This window comes from Trichosurus vulpecula, chromosome 2, assembly GCF_011100635.1.
Source record: "Trichosurus vulpecula isolate mTriVul1 chromosome 2, mTriVul1.pri, whole genome shotgun sequence".
Lineage (NCBI taxonomy): Eukaryota > Metazoa > Chordata > Mammalia > Diprotodontia > Phalangeridae > Trichosurus > Trichosurus vulpecula.
Genome location: NC_050574.1, coordinates 43100683 through 43120478, shown reverse-complemented (window position 1 = coordinate 43120478; position 19796 = coordinate 43100683). Strand labels below are relative to the sequence as shown.

The 19796-nt window shown below is 46.4% G+C and overlaps 1 pseudogene; it reads left to right on the top strand.

Moving 5' to 3' along the window:
* Positions 1 to 8151: 8151 nt before the first annotated feature.
* LOC118836386 lies at positions 8152 to 18363 on the top strand (annotated as a pseudogene).
* The last annotated feature ends 1433 nt before the right edge of the window (positions 18364 to 19796 follow it).

Here is a 19796-nt window from a genome sequence, read left to right as displayed (position 1 = left end):
CCAAATTACCCAGATTTTAGCAAAGTATTTGCTAACATCTCTAATGATACCCTGTGGACAAGACAGAGATTTAGGTTAGAAGAGAATATATTGAGTGGGTTAGGAGCTGGTCAGGAAGAGTAGTTATTACTAGTTTAAATTCAGCTTGGAGGGAGGTCTTTAGTGGGGACCTCCCGGAATCTGTGCTTGGTCCTGTGCTATTGAACATCTTTACTAATGATAGGGTTAAAGACTAATCAGATTTGCAGATGAGGCAAAGCTAGAAGAGATGGCAAATATGTTGGGTGGTGGAAATGCAATCTAAAAACCTCTTGACACACTAGAAAAAATGAGGCAAATCTAGTAAGATGAAAACTAAAATGAATCAATGCCAAGTTTTATTCTTAGGTACAAAAATCACCCTCAGGAACACATAATGGGGGAACTATGCTAGATTATAGCTGGTCTGGGGGTTGTAGGGTCCTGCCAATTCAGCATAATTCAACGATGTGACAGAGTGATTTTAGGCTGCCTTAAGAGAATAATACTTTCCAAAACCAGAGGTGAGGATTCCTTTGAATAGAGTTCCAGATGTGGCACCTCTGTGGGGATGTATGAAAGAAAGGTCATTTTCTCCCCTCCCCCCTTCCTCCTTTCTGGACTTCAGAGCTCTGAGTGCTTCCTGCCAGCCACGCTTACTCTTAATCAGCTGCTGATCCCAGCTGTGCTCTGTGGAGGGCGAGCAAGGCTGCTTGGGGCAACCACCCATATGTGTCTTCTTCACCTTGGTACAAGGCAGCTGGCATCTTCCCATTGCTGGGTACTTGGGCAGCAGGGTGATGTCCATCAGAGGAGCAGCAGCAATAGCAGTAGGGGAGAGAGAAAAGAGTCACCTAGGGAGAGAGGGAGAGAACCGGAAAGCAAAAGCCCACTTGGTGCTGACTGGGCTCCACTCAGGGGACAGGAAATGCTGCTGCTCAAGTAAAGGCTACTAATGAACAGCTCTGGAAAAGAACTGTTTGCAAATATTCCAGTAAGGCTGGAATATTAAGTTTTCAACCAGCTGTTATCATTCTATGATTCTTTATTTGCTCAGCATTCCTTTTCCTGTGTGGGAATAAAACCACCTCTTCCATATCTGACTCCACCTGGTCAACAGACCTGGACAAACTATGCCTTGGGCTTGGAAAACTCAGGCAACTGAATCTGATGACAGCCTGTCCATGACCTTTGAAAGACATCCAAGAATGGGAGGGACTACTCAGCTGTGGTTTGCACTCTGGGCCCTTAAAAAGAAACAACGACTTCTTCCTTTTTTTCAGGAAGACCCCTTAGACTACAGTTAAAAATAGATTTGTTCCTCTGGAATCTGAGACAGAGATCAAATTGAAACCCTAGGATCCTTTCCCCCCTGGTAAAGATACAGGCAACCCCAGAGTAATGAACTCTAGGAAGGTTAGGAGCTAGGATTAGCAAAGATCACCAGCCACAGGGGTCCTGGCTAGCTACTGGGCTAGGCATAACACTGGGGAGGAGATTAAGTAGGAGAATATTCTTTACCAGAACAGTGAATTAGGAGGATCAGTTTAAGGAACAGAGGATGTTTAACCTGGAGGGGAATAGACATTGGAGGTTGTGAAACCTCTTCTCAAGGCTGTAATATGGAGGAGGAATTCTCAATGGGTGCAAGTCACAGAGAAGCTGATTTTGGATCAAAGTAACAAAGCATCTTCACAAGTAGAGCTATGCAAATTTGAAAGAAGCTGCTCCTGAAGAAAATAAGAACTTGGGGGAGGGGCAGGGGAGGGGCAATCAGCAGGAGGGGAGAGAGTGCTAGAACTGGAGTTAGGGAGCCTTGAGTTCCTAACCCAATTTAGACTGTGTGACCTTAAGAAAGTCACTTACCCTCTACCTCAGTTTCCCTCCTCTGTAAAGTGGTCACATGAATAGTACCTACCTCTTGGAGTTGTGTGGAAAAAATAAGATAATATGTATAAAGCCCTTTGCAAACCTTAAAGCCATATAAATGCTAGCTATTTTTGTTATCATTATTTAAGCAAAGGATGATGGACTGATTGCCAGTAACTCATAGAGGAGACTCCCAGTCAGGTGTGTGTTGGACTAGAAGGTCTCTGAGTTCTCTTCTGCCTCTGGGATGTCTTGATTCTTTCCTTCTTTATAAATGTGCACAAATTACCCTTTTGTTGATGGGTTCTTGAGTTTTTCCGAAAGAAGAAGTGACACTCACTGTCTTTCAGTTTAGAAACTCCACTCTTTCCCCCTTTTTGAAGCTGGCATACAGATTTGCTTCTATGAGGTATCCTTCCCACTCTCTGGAATCGTTCAGAATCATGGTCAGGTTGTCCTCAATCTCATCTGTCAGTTCTTTCTATGTCTAAAGTTTGGTTTGTCCAAGTGTGTTGACTTGACCTTGTTAAGAGTGGCTAGATGCCCTCTCTTCCAGTCTGACCACTTAGCTTCCAGTTTTGGTTCCCTGTGGGACAATCCCGTTCCAGTCACTTCCCTCCTGTGTAAGCCTATGAACCTTCTGAACCTAATGAGGGGCTCATCTCCTCCTTGACCTGCTCCAGCCTCCATTACCAGTTGATTATGAATGAGGGAGAAGATGAGGACTGGGTTTAGTTTGGAATTAGGTGCAGATGAAGAAAAGATGAGGATGGGGTTTGGGTTGGACCCCCAGGGGTCCCTGGACTACATTTTGAGAGTGACCGTCCTGGCTAATAGTTAAGTATCTATTAAAGGTCTTATTGAATTAAAGAAAATGTATTTTTAAGAGAAGGAGAAGCTGAGTATGGCTGTAGAAATCAGAGAAGGATTCAGCGGGGGAAGTGTAGAATTAGTATTTTAGGCCTGTCTAATTGTATTTTTCCTCTTAGACAACTCGATATCACTACAAAGGGCTATAGGTAAGCTAGGTATTGCTAAAGGGCTATAAGAAATTGCCTTTCCCTTGAGAAACTTTGTTGCCTCTAGGCAGAATAAAAAACACCTTCCCAATATGCTGTAATCACTCTTCCTCAATAGATTATCTTTTCCCAGAATGCTCTGTGCTATCCCTCATCTGTCTTTTAATTCTGCACTATTTCCAATTATCCTTTGTCTATTTAATTATGACTAAAATGGAGTCATTTCTTGATCTTTGTGAAGAAGAGACCTTGTGTTGAGAGAGGGATGAGGAGGGGCTGGTGAGAGAAGAAGAGAATCGGGATAGAATCTGTGGTGAGTGATAGGGAGTTGAGAAGAAGTGAATAGAAGGATTTTGTGACATCAAGGTCTCTCTTCTCTGTCCCATGCCCTTGAACTAAAGGAGGAGGGGGCCCAGCACAGGTCCCTCTGTTGGCTTTCTCAGGTGCTTCCTCTAACCCTCCTAGTCTCCCTTTGTCTGAATTTTGGCAGGCTTTACACTGATTGACATTCAGTTTAGCTGATTGACTTAAAAATGAATCTATTTTACATTGTGCAAAAGTTTGGAAATCCCAGTTCTATGTTGATTCCCCAGCCAGCTACTGCTCAGAATTGTTCCCATGTATCATCTGGTAAATCTAGTTAGCTGGTGATTGTCTTCTCTCTAGAGACTTTCTCCCAGGGGTTCCTTCTCAAATCACACCCGAATTCCATCCATGCTCTTTACTATGCATTCACTTCACACCCTAAGAGATGCCTTTGTTCTTGGTACCCTCCATGGAATGCACAGAGCCCCTAGGGGCCTGGGTTTGCATAGGGCTTACAGGGAGAGAGTCTGTTGAGGTTAATCATATGTTACTGGTAGACTGATGGGGTCAGGAAGCCTAGACTGATAGCCAAAGGGAGAGTTTCTACAAATTGAACAGGGGGGCTTACTCAGAATGAAGAAAACAATTGTTACTCTTCCCTAACACTTAGCTTGCTAAGTAGTTTCAGTACCTAGTACTGAAGTACTTAGTAGTAAACATAGGAGGCAGTATTATAGGAAATGGGCCACTAGGGGGCGCCTTAGTGCACAGAGTGTTGGGCCCGGAGTCAGGAAGACTCATCTTCCTGAGGTCAGATCCAGTCCCAGACACTTAGTAGGTATGTGACCCTGGGCAAGTCACTTCACCCTATTTTCCTCAATTTCCTTATATGTAAAACGAGCTGGAGAAGGAAATGGCAAACCGATGTAGTATCTTCGCCAAGAAAACCCCCAAGGACTCAGCAAAGAGTCAGAGCTGACTGAAAAATGACTAAACAACAAAATTATAGGAGATAGCCCTATGAGGGTGAGAACATAGAGTCCTCTGATTATTCAGTTTTGATACTCAAACTAAAGAGATACAAAGAAGACAATTATAGACCAATATTTTTTATGCATATTGATGCAAAGTTTAAACCAAACGGTTCAAACCAAAGTCTTAAATTATTTTGTAGCAAACTATTAAAAACATACGCTATGACAAGATTATACTAGGAATAGGGAGGTTGATTCAATGTGAAGAAGTTAATAATAAACCTGATAAACTGTATTAATAGCACAAATGATAACCACATGACAATAGTTGCTGAATAAGTTTTAACAAACTCTAACATTTGTTTCTGTTTTTTAAAAACCCAACAACAATAAAAAAATAGGAATCAGTAAAAAAAAAAGTTATCAAAAAATGAGGGAAAATGGGATTTAACAGAACCAGATCTCATATTGTGTGCTATAATCTAGCAGGCATCAAAATGATTTGTTGCTGGAGAAAAAAAAATAAAATCAATCAGTGGAAAAACTTAGCTATACAATATTTAAAAAGGTAAATGAATACAATAGCCTAGTGTTTGATAAACCAAAAGACCCCAGTTACTGGGGGAAAGATTTACTATTTGACCAAAACTGCTGGGAAATGTAGAAAGCAGTCAGGCAGAAATTAGGTAAAGACCAACATCTCATAACAGGATAAACTTCAAATGGATAAATGACTTAGACATAAATGGTGACATGATGAACAAATTAGAGGACCAAGGACAAAATTATGTTTTTCAGTTTATGGATATTTTTATGACCAAAGTGTCAGAGAGGTTCATAGAAGATGAAAAGAAAGAATCTGAGTATATAAAATTTTATAAAAAGTTTTTGCACAAACAAAATAAAGGCAATTACAATTAGAAGGGAAATGGTTAACTAAGAAAAAAATCTTTGCAGCGAGTTTCTCTTATAAAGGTTTTGTATTAAATATATGTGAGGGATTTAATTAAATTATGACTCAGAACCATTTCCCAATATCAAAGGATATGAACAGGTAATTTTCAAAAAAGAAACCAAAGCTACCAAAAACCATGTAGAATATTTTAAATGGCTAAAAATAAGAAAAATACACATTGGAGCAATTCTGAGGTTCTATCTCGTAGTCATAATATTGGAAAAGATGACAAAAAAGGAAAAGGACAGATGCTGGTGAGGCTGTGAGAAAACAGGCACAGAAGTACTCTTTTGGTGGAGCTGTGAATTAATCCAGCCATTCTGGAAAGCAATTCAGATCTACGCTCCCAAAGCCACTAAAATGTGAATTACCTTTGACCCAGGAAAACTATTACTATGCCAAAGAGATAAGAAAGAAACAAAGGACACATATGACCAAAAACAATTATAGTAGCCCTTTTTGAAGTAGCAAAACCCCCTGAAAACCAACAGGGATTCTCATCAATTTGGGGAATGAGTAAATAAATGATGGTATAAAAATGTAATGGAATATTATTGCCTTATAAGAAATGATGGATTAGGCATTTTGGGAGAAACTGGGCAGACCTGGATGAACTCTTGAAGACTGAAACAAACAGGTCCAGAAGAACAATTTACACCACAAAATTATAAAGTCAAACAACTTCTAAAGACTTTAGAACTCGGATCAATGCAATGACATAATATGATTCTAGAGATCCAAAGATGAAGTCTGCTACCTACCTCTTGAGAGAGAAGTGATCAACTTACAATTAAGAATGAGACTTGCTTGTCAAAAAGGAGATTGCCAATGAAGGAACCATTTTTTGTGAGGTTTTTTTCTTTCTTTTTGTTTAATTGGGAGAGGAAGGCAGGTCTCTTTCTCTTATTCCTCAGTTGGCCAGAGGAAGACTTGTTAGTTTTTCTTCAATGTTTTGGTAGCATCCCCAGATCAGCTGATATCAGTGTTTACATTGGGAGCCAAGGACAGATTGGAGTCAGGGTTTCGAAAGGAACCCAGTAAAGAAATCCATGTGTAAAGGGAACTCCACTTTTAACTCTCCTGAGTTTTTTTCCCTCCTTCCCAGAAGCCTTGGAGATACCTCCATCTCTTCTGATTGATGAGTGCCTGTTTTGGACCACTATTTCATGAGGTGATCAGGCCATTCAGGCACACTTCTCTCCTGGCACCACTCCTGATTCTCCAGATTTCCCCCTTCTCCTTCTCTATCCCAGTTTTCCAGCTCATCAAATGTGTAATCTTCTCCTCCATTAGAATATAAGCGCATTGAGGGTAGGGACTATTATTTCTTGTTTTTATCTATATTCCCATTGCTTAGCATAGTACCTGGCACCACATAGTAAGTGCTTAATAGGTGATTTGTGATTCTATCATCTTTTCTGTCCTTGTAAACTGAAAGAATACACTGAAAAAATGTGATAAGGCAGTTCTATTTTGTGTTGTTCTTGTTTTTTGTTTTGTTTTGTTTTTTTAGGAAGAATTAAAGTCAGTCTGTCATGACCTGTGCTTGATAAAGTCAAACTCATGCTCTACATTGTAGGCTCTCGTCCTTTCAATTATAGGCTGTTTCATGAGCCCTCCTCAAAGTTCCAGAGCACCATGAAGGATGAGGGACAGGTTTTCCTCCAATGTCATTGGCTGAAGCCCCCTACTAGCTGTTGGCCCCATTGCTATGGACTAGTTATTAGTGCCTCAGTTCTATTTAATCACTTAACATCAAGTAACTTTGACAAAGGCATATTTACTTCAAAGGTATAGCCAGAACAAACATAAACATCTTCCCCAATACATCCAGGGCATTTTCTCTCCTAAGTCATCCCAGTATCTGGTAGAATAATCTCAGATTTAGCTCAGTTCCTATGTGGCATTGAACCCACCGAATTCATGTCCTAAGGTCAGCATTCCTGCTGGATGCATCCTCAGTCCAACTTTTGTTGGCATTGGTTCAGAGGGTGGTTCTGAAAGTTGTCCCTTTCTCCTCAGGGCTGTGCTGACTGCAACCTGGCCTGGATTCCTACTCCCATATTCTTGTGTCTCATTCTCTCTTGGTCCTACACTCCACCCTCTGAACCTAGAATAGAAAAGGACAAATGAAAAAGACCAATGACTAAGACCCTTTTCTTGTGGACTACACAGCTTCAGAAGGTAAGAAGGCCCTAAAACCACCCCCCTTACTCACATGGTCTTTCTTTTTAAAAATGTTTTCTTTTCAGTTCCAAATTCTCTCTCTGCCTTCACTCCATTGACAAGGCAAGACTTATGATACCCCTTATACCTATGAAGTCACGCAAAATAGTCTCATATTAGCCAGGTTGCCCCCTTCCGCCCCAAAAAGGGCAAGAAAAATAAAGAGAAAAATATACTTCAATTTGTCCATCAGTGCTCCATATGGGGGCAAACATGGGAGTTGTGGTGGATCATTGTACCAATCAGAGTAGCTAATATTACTGTTACTGTACACAATGTTCTCCTGGTTCTACTTGCTTGCCTCCATGTGGTCAATCATCAGATACCTTCAGCTCCCTAGGATATGAAGCAAAGGGGTGCCCAAAGCTGTTTCGAGTCTTTTCAAGAGACCCCAATGATCTGGCTCTGTTGTCCATCAACAAAGGCACCTCTCAACCAAAGTGACTAAAACTAGTTTGGAGCGTCCATTCATGTTCCAAAGTCTGTCCAAAGCCCACTGCCCCATAATGCTCCTGGAAGCCATCTGCCTAGATCTCCCACATGAGAAGCCTGCAGCAATTTGAGCAAGCTGAGAGGGTCTGTGCATATGTCCCAGATCCCAATACAACTTCTTTAATCCCACATTCTAGAATATTGCCGGAAAGCAAAGTTGAGCGTTAGTTGGTCAATAGCCTACGAAGTCCATTATCTTCTTTTTTTTTCTTTTTCCATTTTTTAAAAGGATATTAGCCTTTCTTCAATGTACTACTCACCTTCTTCATGGTGACTGCACCAAGCACTCACCATGAGCCATGCATGGTATCAAGCACTGGACATGGAAATACAGAAGTGATACAGCTTCTGTCTTCAAGGAACTTATATTCTAATAGGGTAGACAATACATATTGGGTGCAGTGATAGATAAAGGGTGCTTCCATCCAGGGAGTCACAAGGGATGGTGAGTGGAGCCATCAGACAGGTTAATACCCTCTTTGCGGAAATAACCACAGTATTTATTTGATATCCAGAGCAAGATGAAGAAAAGGGGTCAAAGGTTACCAATGCAGTGAAAGAGAAGATGGCAAGATGGCACTGGCTGTGTTAGCAGTTGCATGAGCTGTGGTCCATGGTCTGGAAGACAGCTGGGTAAATCTGCCCTCACTCCCCAATCAAGGTAACTTGGCACCAGGGAGGGAGGCCTGAAACTGAGCTGACGACCTTTCTGAGGGTGCAGATTCAGAGGGTCTTGTTACACAGTTCAACCAGCACATCCACTAGTTCTTTTAGCACTGGACCAATTGGTTCATCTGGGACATAGAAGTGCAGCTTATAAAGAGGTGCAGACGTGGTGCAGTGGATAGAGAGCTGGGCCTGGAGTCAGGAGGACTTGAGTTCAAATCTGTCCTCAGACACTTTCTAGCTGTGAGACCCTGGGCAAGTCACTTCAATACCGTTTGCCTCAGTTTCCTTACCTGTAAAATGGAGGTAACAACAACACCTACCTCCCAGGGTTTTTTCTGAGAACTGAATGAGTCAATATTTGTAAAGCTTAGCACAATACTTGTCACAGAGCTGTTATTTAGTTGTGTCTGACTCTTCATGACCTCATTTTGGGGTTTTCTTGGCAGAGATATCAGAGGTTTGCCCTTTTCTTCTCCAGATCATTTTACAGATGAGGGAGTAAGGCAAACAGGGTTAAGTGACTTGCCCAGGGTCACACAGCTAGGAAGTGTCTGAGGCTAGATTTGAACTCAGGAAGATGAGTCTTCTTGATTCCAAGCCCATTGCTCTATCTACTGTGCCACCTAGCTGTCTTGGCACATAGTAGGCACTTAGTAAATGTTTATTTATTTATCTATCCATCCATCCACCCACCCACCCATCCATCCATCCATCCATCCATTCATTTGTTCATTTCCTTCCTTCCTTCCTTCCACAAAGGCCAGCAAGGCTCTCTCTACTTAATTGCCTTGGACATTGGCTCCCAATTAACTAATGAAGGAACAGGGCAGTGAGGGAGATGTCCTGAATGCTCATATTCACCCCATCTTGTGGGTTATACAGAGCATGCACAGATATCCCCTGCTTGGTTCCAATCCAACATCCAAGAGTCAGGGAATTTATGTAAAGTTCAGAGGAATGCAATTTTAGAAAACCACCCAAGGACAGCCACTGTCATAATATCCAACTGAACCTCTGGGCTGGGATCCTTCTTGGGTCAGCTGCATTGCTCATTTTTATGAAATCCAAGCAAAGCTGCTTGATAAGTTTCATCCAACCTATTTCAGATTTCATGAAACATCCTTGTAGGTGAAGAAAGTCTTGGTGCTAAAGAATCTATTCTTTCATTGACTTTCTAGTCTCTTCTAACATGCATCTGATTTGTAGGTAGCCTACTCAGGGGCTGCTACTTCTTCCTCCATTAAAGTGATGTGATTCTGCTGAGGCTAACGGGCTGCATCTTTCTGTTTTAAATGTTCCAGGTCTCTGCTAATATTTACAGATACATTCATTTTAAGATACTTCAGGCTGATTAGCATCCAGAAGTTTGTAGTCTTTATTGGGGTGTCACCTCACTTAGCAGGTAAGTGGCCATTTTGGCCAACAGGTCCAGGCACGGGTCTGTGATGTGTGCCTCAGTAGGTTCCATGGCCTCCTTGGCTGTCTCTATTTTGGCATCATTTGCTCTGGGAAGGGAGGAAGAGGAAAAGAAGGAGGGGAAGAAGGAACGAGAGGGAGAAGAAAAAAGAGAGACAAAGAGGCAAAGGAGTAGGGGAGAGGGGAAGTAAAGAGAAGGGTGGAGAGAGAGAGAAAGAGAGAGGGAAAGAGAGGGGAGGGAGGGAGGGGAGGTGGGAGAGAGGGAGTGGGGGAGAGAGAGAGAGAGAGAGAGAGAGAGAGAGAGAGAGAGAGAGAGAGAGAGAGAGTGAGAGAGAGAGACCTTGCTTCCATTTTCCATGCATGTCTCTTTCAAACCTAAGCTGGCTTGTGAGTTCCTTGGTTTCTTTACATGAAACATCCCTTCTTCCCTCCTCATGGGAATTGTTTCTCTTTGTGTCTTCAGAACTTGAAGGCACTGGCCACTACACCCCATCTGTTATATAAACATGCTATTCCACAAAACACTCACAACCTCAGCCTTTGTAGTATATCTGTCTTCCCCATGGGTGAATTTTGAATGTTCTCTGAGCTGGCCCAAGACAGGAGACCCCTTCTCACTGAATCCAGGTCAGTCTGCGCTGGAGCAAATTGGTTGTCCCTCTTATGAAAATAGTAATCTCCCTGTTTCCACACATCAGCTTCCGGTTTCAGCTTCCCCTTTGCTCTGATACCAGGGAGAACCGGACAGAAGAAGCCACGGGCCAGGTGGACACATCTGAGTCCTGGCTCTCTCCTGTTCAGGGGATACTGCTACTGCTAGCCTTAATCTAGGAGGGTGAGTGGGGCTGGATCACAGAGGAGGAGGAGAGGTTGGAGATAGCAATCCAGGATCCTTCTGTCTCTAGGGTCTCCGTGCCAGTTTGCAAGATATGAGGTGCAGAGGCAGCCTGAAGTGACCGTGCTGGAAGGGATGTGTGCTCAGGCACCCTGCAACATCTCCTCCTATCTGGAACATGTACCCAAGGTCACCCCAGGGCATGGCTACTGATTTAAGAAAGGGATGTACAAACAATATGGCAAGCTTGTGGCCATAAATGACCCGAATGGGGAGGTGGAAGCAGATGCCCAGGGCCGATTCCACCTCCTAGGGAATCCTGGAACAGTTCAGGCCTGGGGAATCTGCACCCTAGTCACTGTTTTGCATATTTTATCTCCATGAAATTTTCACTAGGGATCTCAGAGTTAGCTCATTTTCGGGTGCATTAGCAATTTAGATTTGAAGACCTTTCCTACCCATTAATAGGCCATGTGACCTGCTTACGGGACGCCTGAGTCACATGTGGTGGGAAGAGCTTTCTGACAGGAAAAGGAAGTTATGTCACAGGAAATGCTGAGAGAGAGAGAGAGAGAGAGAGAGAGAGAGAGAGAGAGAAAGCCGTTATGATTGCCAATGGTTGCTAATGGCCGCCATCATGATAGTTAGAGCTGAAGAGACTGGCTTAGCTGTACTCTGAGTTTGTTTTGGGGAAGATCCCAGCAGGGGGTCAGAGGGGTTTTGGGATGGTGAGGCTCCATGTTGTGATAGTATGTATGGAATGTTTTACTGCTGATAGATTGGGTAAATGGCTCGTGGGATCTGGTTCTCTGGTGTCTGAATAAATGGCTTACTTCTTCTACCTTCTATGTAGGGAATCTCGTATACTTTGTGATACAGACCCACACAGGCACTTTTGACAATTACCATCTACATTGTTAATATTGCCTTACTGATACACCGGGTCACTGCAGATATGAATAAAAGATGAACAATGATCCCTGTGCAAGCACCAAAGGTGATAAAGCATACGTGATATAGGGACAGCCATCATTTCACCCCCAAAACAACGCAAAAACTGAAAAAGAATAAAAAGTCCATAAGCTCACGGTCACAGAGGAGGGTGAAGTCCTGAAGTGTCTGCCTCAGGACTCAGTCCCTGGCTCTTCCTCCAGCCTCAGAGCTGGAAGCATGCTTAGAACATGGATCATCAGACCTAGAAGACCACCCCCCCACTTTCTACTCACTCTGAGCATGAGCAGTACTAACTATTTCTATAGTATGGTGCACACTCATCCATTCTCTTCCCCAGCCTTGCTTATGTCTTCTGTACATTTCTTGTATTTATTTGCCGATCTTCATTTGCATGTACATTTGTCTTTCAGATAAATCCCATTTTCCCTCCGTTGGTATCTTCAGAATCTTATTCTTAAATGTCCTCCTTCCTTCCTCTTTGCCAGGCCAATCTGTTACATGGGATCCTGTCTGTCTCTTCTCTGAATCCTTTGAATCCAGGAATATTCATTCTATTGGAACAACACCGTGTCAGTAGCCAGGCACTTAGAAGAAAGGAGAACAGTAGAAGAAAAAATGGAAAGGGGAAGCAGGAGGTGGCATTGGAGCTGAGGTTCAGTTCAAGCTAGGAAAAAGGTAAGGGGTGGGGGAAAGCCTTGCAGGCATGGGGCACAGCCAGGGCAAATGCCTAGAGGTGGGAGATGGGATGCCCTGTGTAACAAGTGGCCAGCTGGCCAGTGTAGTTAGATTAAAGAGATCTTAGGGGAGAGTAAAGTAACAGTAATCATGACCAGCATTTGGGTAGTGATTCAAGGTCTTCAGAACACTTGGCAAATATCACATTTGATCCTCTTAATAAGGCTGAGAGAGAGGTGCTGTTATTATCCCTACTTTACAGATGGTTGAACTGAGGCTCAGACAGGAGAAAGGCTTACAGGAAATGTCTCCGCCTGGATTTCAGCTCATCTGTTCCTGATCTCAGGTCAGTTTGCCCATGACAGGTGCAGCAGGGTTGGATGGTTAGCATCTGCTCTGGCCCAGACACTGGTCACTGCCCCCCATCAGCCACATAGACACGCTGCTCCATACAACAGCCCCAGCCCCAGCCTGTGAAGCACATCTGTCCTTCCCCCTACCTGAGTCCTGACTGTCCCTGAAGCTGGCCCAGGACAGGAGCTGCCCCCCCCCCCCACTGAGCTCAGCTGAGGACAGGAGCCCATGGGGGAAGAGGACAGGGGTTCCTCTTCTGAGGACAGGCCTGCGCTTCTCTTCACACAAGGGCTTCCTGGTTTCCTGGTTCATCTTCCTCTTTGCCCTGAGCCTGACACAGATGGCCAGAGGGTGCCATGGTGTTCAGGGAGTGACACAGAGGCCCAGCAGAACCTGGCTCTCTCTTGTCTCATAGATACTGCTGCTGCTACTGCTGCTGCCCCTGCTCTGGGAGTATGAGTGGGGCTGGGGCAGAGGGAGGCTGGGCTGAGGGGATGCTGACCAGACCTCTGTCTGCCCTCAGGGTGACTGTCCCAGAGACTGGAGGTGCAGCCATCAGTGACTGTGCAGGAGAGGATGTGTGCCCACGTGCCTTGCACCTTCTACTATCCCTCATTCGGTAACTACAACCCAATTTATGGCTACTGGTTCAAAGAAGGGACTAATGTTTTTTATGACAGTCCTGTGGCCATCAATGAGCCATCTCAGAGGGTGGAGAAGCGAGCCCAGGGGAGATTCCATCTTCTTGGGGATCCCAGAATGAACAATTGCTCTCTGAGCATCACAAATGCCCAGTTCTCAGACAGGGGGAAATATTTCTTCGGCCTTGGCTATGAATCTGATAGATACAGTTTCCACAATATGCTACTTTATGTGAATGTGATAGGTAGGGTGCTCCTCCCCTGAGAGGTTCTCGGTGTATGAGGCAGGGAGGTCTGGGGAAGGGGCTGGCCTGGGAGACCCTGAACCTTCCCATGGGGGACATGTGTGGAGGCCACTCAGGGAGAGGACAGACCCAGGGAAGGGCATGAGAACGTGCCTAAAGCTCCAGAGCTGCAAAGGGGAGGGAATGTGGTAGGGTCCTCTTTGGAGGAACCAGGACCCCAGGCAAGGCTGAGAGGGGCCATGATCATGCTGGAAAGAACTCTGGAGCTGCTGTCAAAGGAAGGAGACTCAAATCCCAGATTTCTGACTGATTCTCTTTGGGGCATTTTGCCTTATAATTTTCCCTTCTTTCTCACTTCTCCCTCATGCATAATGAAGGGATTATTCTCTATTGCCTTTAATGCAACTTCTTCTTGACCCATAATGTATGAGTGACTTCGGTCCTAAGGATGACAGGGGATGCCCAGAAGACTGGTAAGGATCCGGGACCTGAATGAGGTCATGCTATGAGGGGAACACAGTAGGGCCTTTAGGGGTGGGATAGGGACCAGCATCTGGAAGGATACTTGAGGCCTAATTCCCCTCCCCAGGTCATGGCTCACTGTCTCTCTCCTCTCCAGACTTGATCCAAAAACCAGATATCTCTATTCCAGAGATGCTAGAGTCAGGGAACCCAATGACTCTGAGCTGTACATTTCCTTGGGCCTGTGGGGAAAACGGGCCCTTCAAATTCTCCTGGGTGGGGGCTGCCCTCTCCTCCAAGCCACAAAGCTCTGAGGCATCACACTCCTCAGAGATCTCCTTCATCCCTGGGCAACAGCATCACGGCATCAACCTCACCTGTCAGGTGACCCTTCCTAGAGGCCATTTGAGCAAAGAGAGAACCATCCAACTCAACGTGTCCTGTGAGTGCTGGGGGCAGGGGTCCTGCCTCCCCCAAGTGAAGGGGGTAAGGGAGGGATGCATTAAGAGACAAGGGTCCGGGCCCAGCCCTGGGAAATCAGATGCATTTTCCAAGCCCAGGGCAGGGAAAGCTGCCTCCCAGCAGAGACACAGGCTAGGATTTCCTATTTTTTCTCTCTTGTAGTCTTCATGGTTTCATGTGCCAAATGTCAGGCAAGTTGGGATGAGCCTAGATGACTTCTGAGCTCTCTTCCACTCTGATGTTCTGTGATTCTGGAATTTGATCTCTTCCCTTCCTGATGCTGGACTGGGCAGAGAGTCCCAGCCCCCAACCAGCCTGGTACTTCTGTTGCAGACGCTGTGCAGAATTTGTCAATCACCATCGCCCAGGACAACAGGACACAGGTATCAGCAGAGCCTCAGGGTGAGGGCAGGGAGGGGACTTGGGTGGTTCAGCTTCCACCCTGAGGGTAGGCATGGATGTCAGGGAGATGAGGGAGACAGGAGAGCCAGGGAATCTCACTGTCCAGGCCCAGGTTCTCTTAGTCCTGGGCTGCCCCTCCCCTTCGAATGACTTCAGCTCACGTTTACTCATGACTTTAAGGGTTAGAAACCATTTTCCTCCCACCCTTGTAGGAAATAAAGAGTGGGAGAGTTTTACCCCCATTTTCCAGATGAGAAAGCTGAGGCTCAGAGCTGTGAGGAGGCCCTGACCTGGCGCACACAGGTGCCCAGCCCCAGAGACGTGTGAACTCTAAATGTAGAGTCTAAATGCAGTGACCTCTCCACTACACCAGGGTAAGGCTCAGAGGGACAAGTCCCACCTTGGGGGCCAGTCCCCAGGGCATGGTTCTGTCCACTGGACCCATCAAGGTTTCCCTATTGGGGAAGCTGACTTGGTTTTCTACAGTCCAGGAGAACTGCACCTGGATCTGCCCCACCTAGAGCCAGAAGATGGAGGAAATTACACCTGCCTTGTTCAGTATCCTCTGGGCTCCAAGCAGTCATCCCTGAACATCTCTGTGCAGTGTGAGTATGAGGGGGCTGGGCACCATGGGGTGCTTGGGTCCTGTTGCAAAAAGGAAAGTGTCACCCACTATGAGGAAGGGCTCTCTTGTATCTTCCCACAGACCCCCAAGGGTGCTCAGCCGTTCTTGCTCCTGGATCAAGGATGGATTATTCTGCACCTATTCTGTCCAAGAGCCAGCCCCCTCCTTGAGCTGGTGGGTAGGTAGAAAGCCCATGGAGCTCAGTAGCAGTGACACCTTCCAGGTGATATCAAACAGATCTGGGCCCTGGGTCACCAGCAGCCTGAGTGTGAAGGTGCAGCACATCCACAACCTCAGTCCCCATTGTGAGGTGAGGATCCACCACAGGGAAGACTGTCTCAGTGTCTGGCTGATGCCAGATAAGAGGACTGGGGCACTTGGAGGAAGGCAGAGCTGTGAGGGGGCTGATTCAGGGAAAAGTGGAGGCCAGGGGAAGGAATAGAGGCTGAGGAGTATGAGGGGCTGCCCTGAGAGGCCAGGGAGATGTCCTGGGATGAGTCTGGTCCAGGAGACAGGAGTCTGAGCCAAGAGACTCAACAATGAAACACACCAGCCTTCATCTCGCCTTCCTTTGCCCAAAGAGACAGCAGACTGAAAATTCCCACAAGATGTGTTGACACCCCCAGATGCTTTGTATTCAGTGTTAGTTATCCACTAACCTAGTCTAGGGGGATTTGGGATCCGGGCCTGCGGTGGGAAACAACCTCCAACATGAGAATTAACACCTGGCCCAGAGGAACTTGGTCTCTAAAAGAATGAATGGATATTCCTGAGCCTCTCTCCATAACATATCAGAGACCATGGACTGTGTAGAGCAGGAGATGGATCAATGTCCTGATTTTATTTTTTAAAGAGGAAGAGAACAGACCATACAAAGGACAGACCAGTGAACTTGACCTCAATTTTGGGAAAGTCTGAGGATGGGATATTAAAGGGATGGTTGGTGAACAGTGAGAAAGGGAAACTGTGATTTCCAAGAGTCCATGTGCTTCAGCAAGACCAGGCCTGACTCACAAACCTTCTGTGTCGATTTGATCCAGTGCTAACACATCTGGTGGGAGGGATGCCAGAGATACAATTTAGCTCAACTTTAGCCAAGCATGAGATACATGTGGAAAAGGAGAATTTTGGATTGATAAAGACCAGAGTTGGGCCTGGAAAATTAGGCAAGCTCCCCGGCCTGGAGTGAATAGAGGCCATGTCCTTCCCCATGGCCTGTCCTCCATCAGTGATTCAGTTTTTTCCTGCTTTAAAATCAGGGCTTGACTTTGGTCCTGCCGACCCATGGCATCTCTCTCACTTTCTAACATGCTTCAAAGACCCCAAATAGTCGTTATGAGTCCCCAGTGCTGCTTCCTTCATCACACGGGGATCCAAGATGGAATTTGTCAGGGTTCAGGACTTGAATCTCTGGGGGCAGACACATGCTGGCTTTCCATGTATGTGCTGACCCATCTTATGGCAAGTCATGTCAGCCAGCGTTTATTAAACCCCCACCAGGTGCCCAGGGGATGGCTGTATGTGTAGTGGGGAATGAGGTGATCTGGGAGGGCTGGCATCTGTGGGGCGAGGGCTGCCGAGCCTTGGCAGGGCTGCTCCTCCCCTTTTGGGGTCCACCTCTCACCCAATCTCACCTGTGGCTCTAAGAAGCTGTAGCAGGAATGGAGGCCATACTTTGCTCAAACCATCTCAAGAGTCAGACTAAAGGAGGCTGAGGGTAACTGAGAGGCCTCAGAACCAGGGGTGAGTTAGGATGGTGTCTGCACAAAGCATGTGAAAACTTCTCCTGAAGGAATGGGAGGACAAGGACAATTTGTACCAGTGGCCATGGTGGAGACTGAAGCAGGTGCTTGGGAAGGCTTAGAGATTGGCTGGACCTCAAATATCCCAAGGTCATCTACAGCATCCCAGGTCAGGAACCTGGTGCTTGGGTGGGGGCATTGAGGCAGAGGATGGATGAGAGGAGAAAGCCTGAGATGGGTGAAGCATCAGAGTGAATGCTGGGGAGAGGCAGATGGTGGGGGGAGGCTGCCATAGTGTTTGGGCTGGAGAATCTCTCTTGAGGTCATGCCCCTGCTAATTATGGTGGGGGAGTTACAGGTTCCCTGCCTTGTTCTGTCCATATCTGAACACACAACAGACCTAGAACCAGTCAGGAAGAGGTGTTGAAGGTGGTTATGATAGCCCAGCCCCCTTGCCCTGTGCCCACTGGGCTGGGCTCTGTTTCCTACCCCTAGAGAAGGGCCTGGCAGCCTTGGACATTGGGAATTCAAGGAGGTTGCTGGGGTCCTGAGAGGGAGAGAGGATGGAGGAGAAGGACTGAGGCCTGGGGGCAGCAAGTCCCCTGTAATCTGTCCCCACCCTTCTCTCTCCCACAGTCTTCTCTGCCCAGGAGAACAGCTCTTGGTTCCTGATGCTCATACTGGTCAGGGGAGCCCTCATGGGGGCTGGCTTTCTCCTCACCTATGGTCTCACCTGGCTCTATTACACTCGGTAAGTGTGTCTGCCCTCTGACCCACAAGCTCATGGCATCCTGTACCCCTCAATTACCCCTCCTCACTCTTCTTCCCAGAAATAGACCCTGAGGTCACCTTTCACTCCCCCCACACCTACCCAACCCCCCGGCCTTAAGCCTCTGGTTCTTCAAGGTGTGACCAACATTGGGCTTGTTCCTCCCACAGGAAGCTTCTAGGGAGGGAGCAGCCACCAGCTCCAGAAGTGGCCCAGTCATTTCTGTGATGGCTCTCCTAGCCTTGAACCCAGCCAGACCTGCCTCCTACCCCTTGCACTCAAAGGCTTCGGTTTTGCCCTCAGAGATCCAGCTACAGGACCAACCTCCAGGACAAGTAAACAGTTCTCAGGTCTCCCCTGGGTCTCCTCTTCTCCCTCTGAACAGCCCCAGGCTCTTCCCCTGATTGGCCTTTGGCATGATCTCATTCATGCAGGGAGCATGTCTGTATCACAGGAACTGCCACCCAGTTCATGCTAAAGCCCCTACATTCCTGGTCTCTCAGCTGCCCACAGAGTACCCAGGGCCTCCATAGACAGCAGGATGCTTTCTTTAAACTATTTTCTCCTGGGGCGACTTTGGGCATGTTCTTGGGCCTCAGTTTCCTCATATGAAATGAGAAGGTTGGACTACACACTCTCTGTCCCCTCCAGCCGGGTTCCTGGCTACCCAAGGAATGAGGGTCACCAGGTGTCTGAGCACTGCCTCCCCTCCCCCACCTGCTGCCCAAGACTAATGTATGTCTCCTACTGGGGGGCTAGGAGAAGGGAGATCCTGATTCTTCCAGGACCCCACTGATGATCTCCTTTGCCACTAGATGGTGGCAGGCCTCTTCTGTCCTGCATGGGCTCAGTTCCTGCCACCCCTGCCCCCATCTCTCCCTGTGAAACCTCACATCTTCCTTAGGGGTCACTTCCCAGACAAACCACTTGGGGAGGTGCCAGCCTCATCTAAAGATTCCCCACACTGTTGCAGGGCATCCCTAGAACCCCATTGGCTTCAATCAGGGTTTCCCAGCACATCCATAGTAGGCTCAGTCAAAGGGGGTTCCTGGATCAGATGTATCCTGTTTCCTGGATTAACCAGGCAGGGCAGCAGATGCAGAGTAGAGTGAGCTGAAAGGCCACTTTCTGTCTTCTACAAAGGCAGGCTGTGGGAGGAGTTTGGTGCTCCACCCTCCAGAGGGAGAGGAGACTGAGGGGACTTCTTCAAAGTCCCAGCCCACAAACCCAAGATGTGAATCCACAAAGCCCAAGTTGAGACCTGGGGAATCTGCTCCCCAGTCACTGTTTTGTGTGTTTTACCTTGATGAAGTTTTCACTGGGAAGCTCAGAATTAGCTCATTTCTAGGTCACTACAGATTGGAGTCAAAGATGTCTTGTGCAAGTGCCATTGGTGCACCAAAGCATGCTTGATACAGGGCAGCCTACATTGTAGCCCACAGACAATGCAGAGGCTGCACAAGCAATAAAAACAGGCCATAGATTATTGATACTAAAAATCTTTACATTTCCATTGATTCTCACCTTCCATACATGGTCCAGTCTTATGGCACAATCCTAAAGGTTTGGGATGTCAAGGAGTCATCCTCTGACATTCTAACATGAAAATTGATTATTAATAATAAATAATGGGGTAGGGAGAAATTCAGAGCTCTCCCCTCTAAATTTGGGACTTTAAGTTCAGTT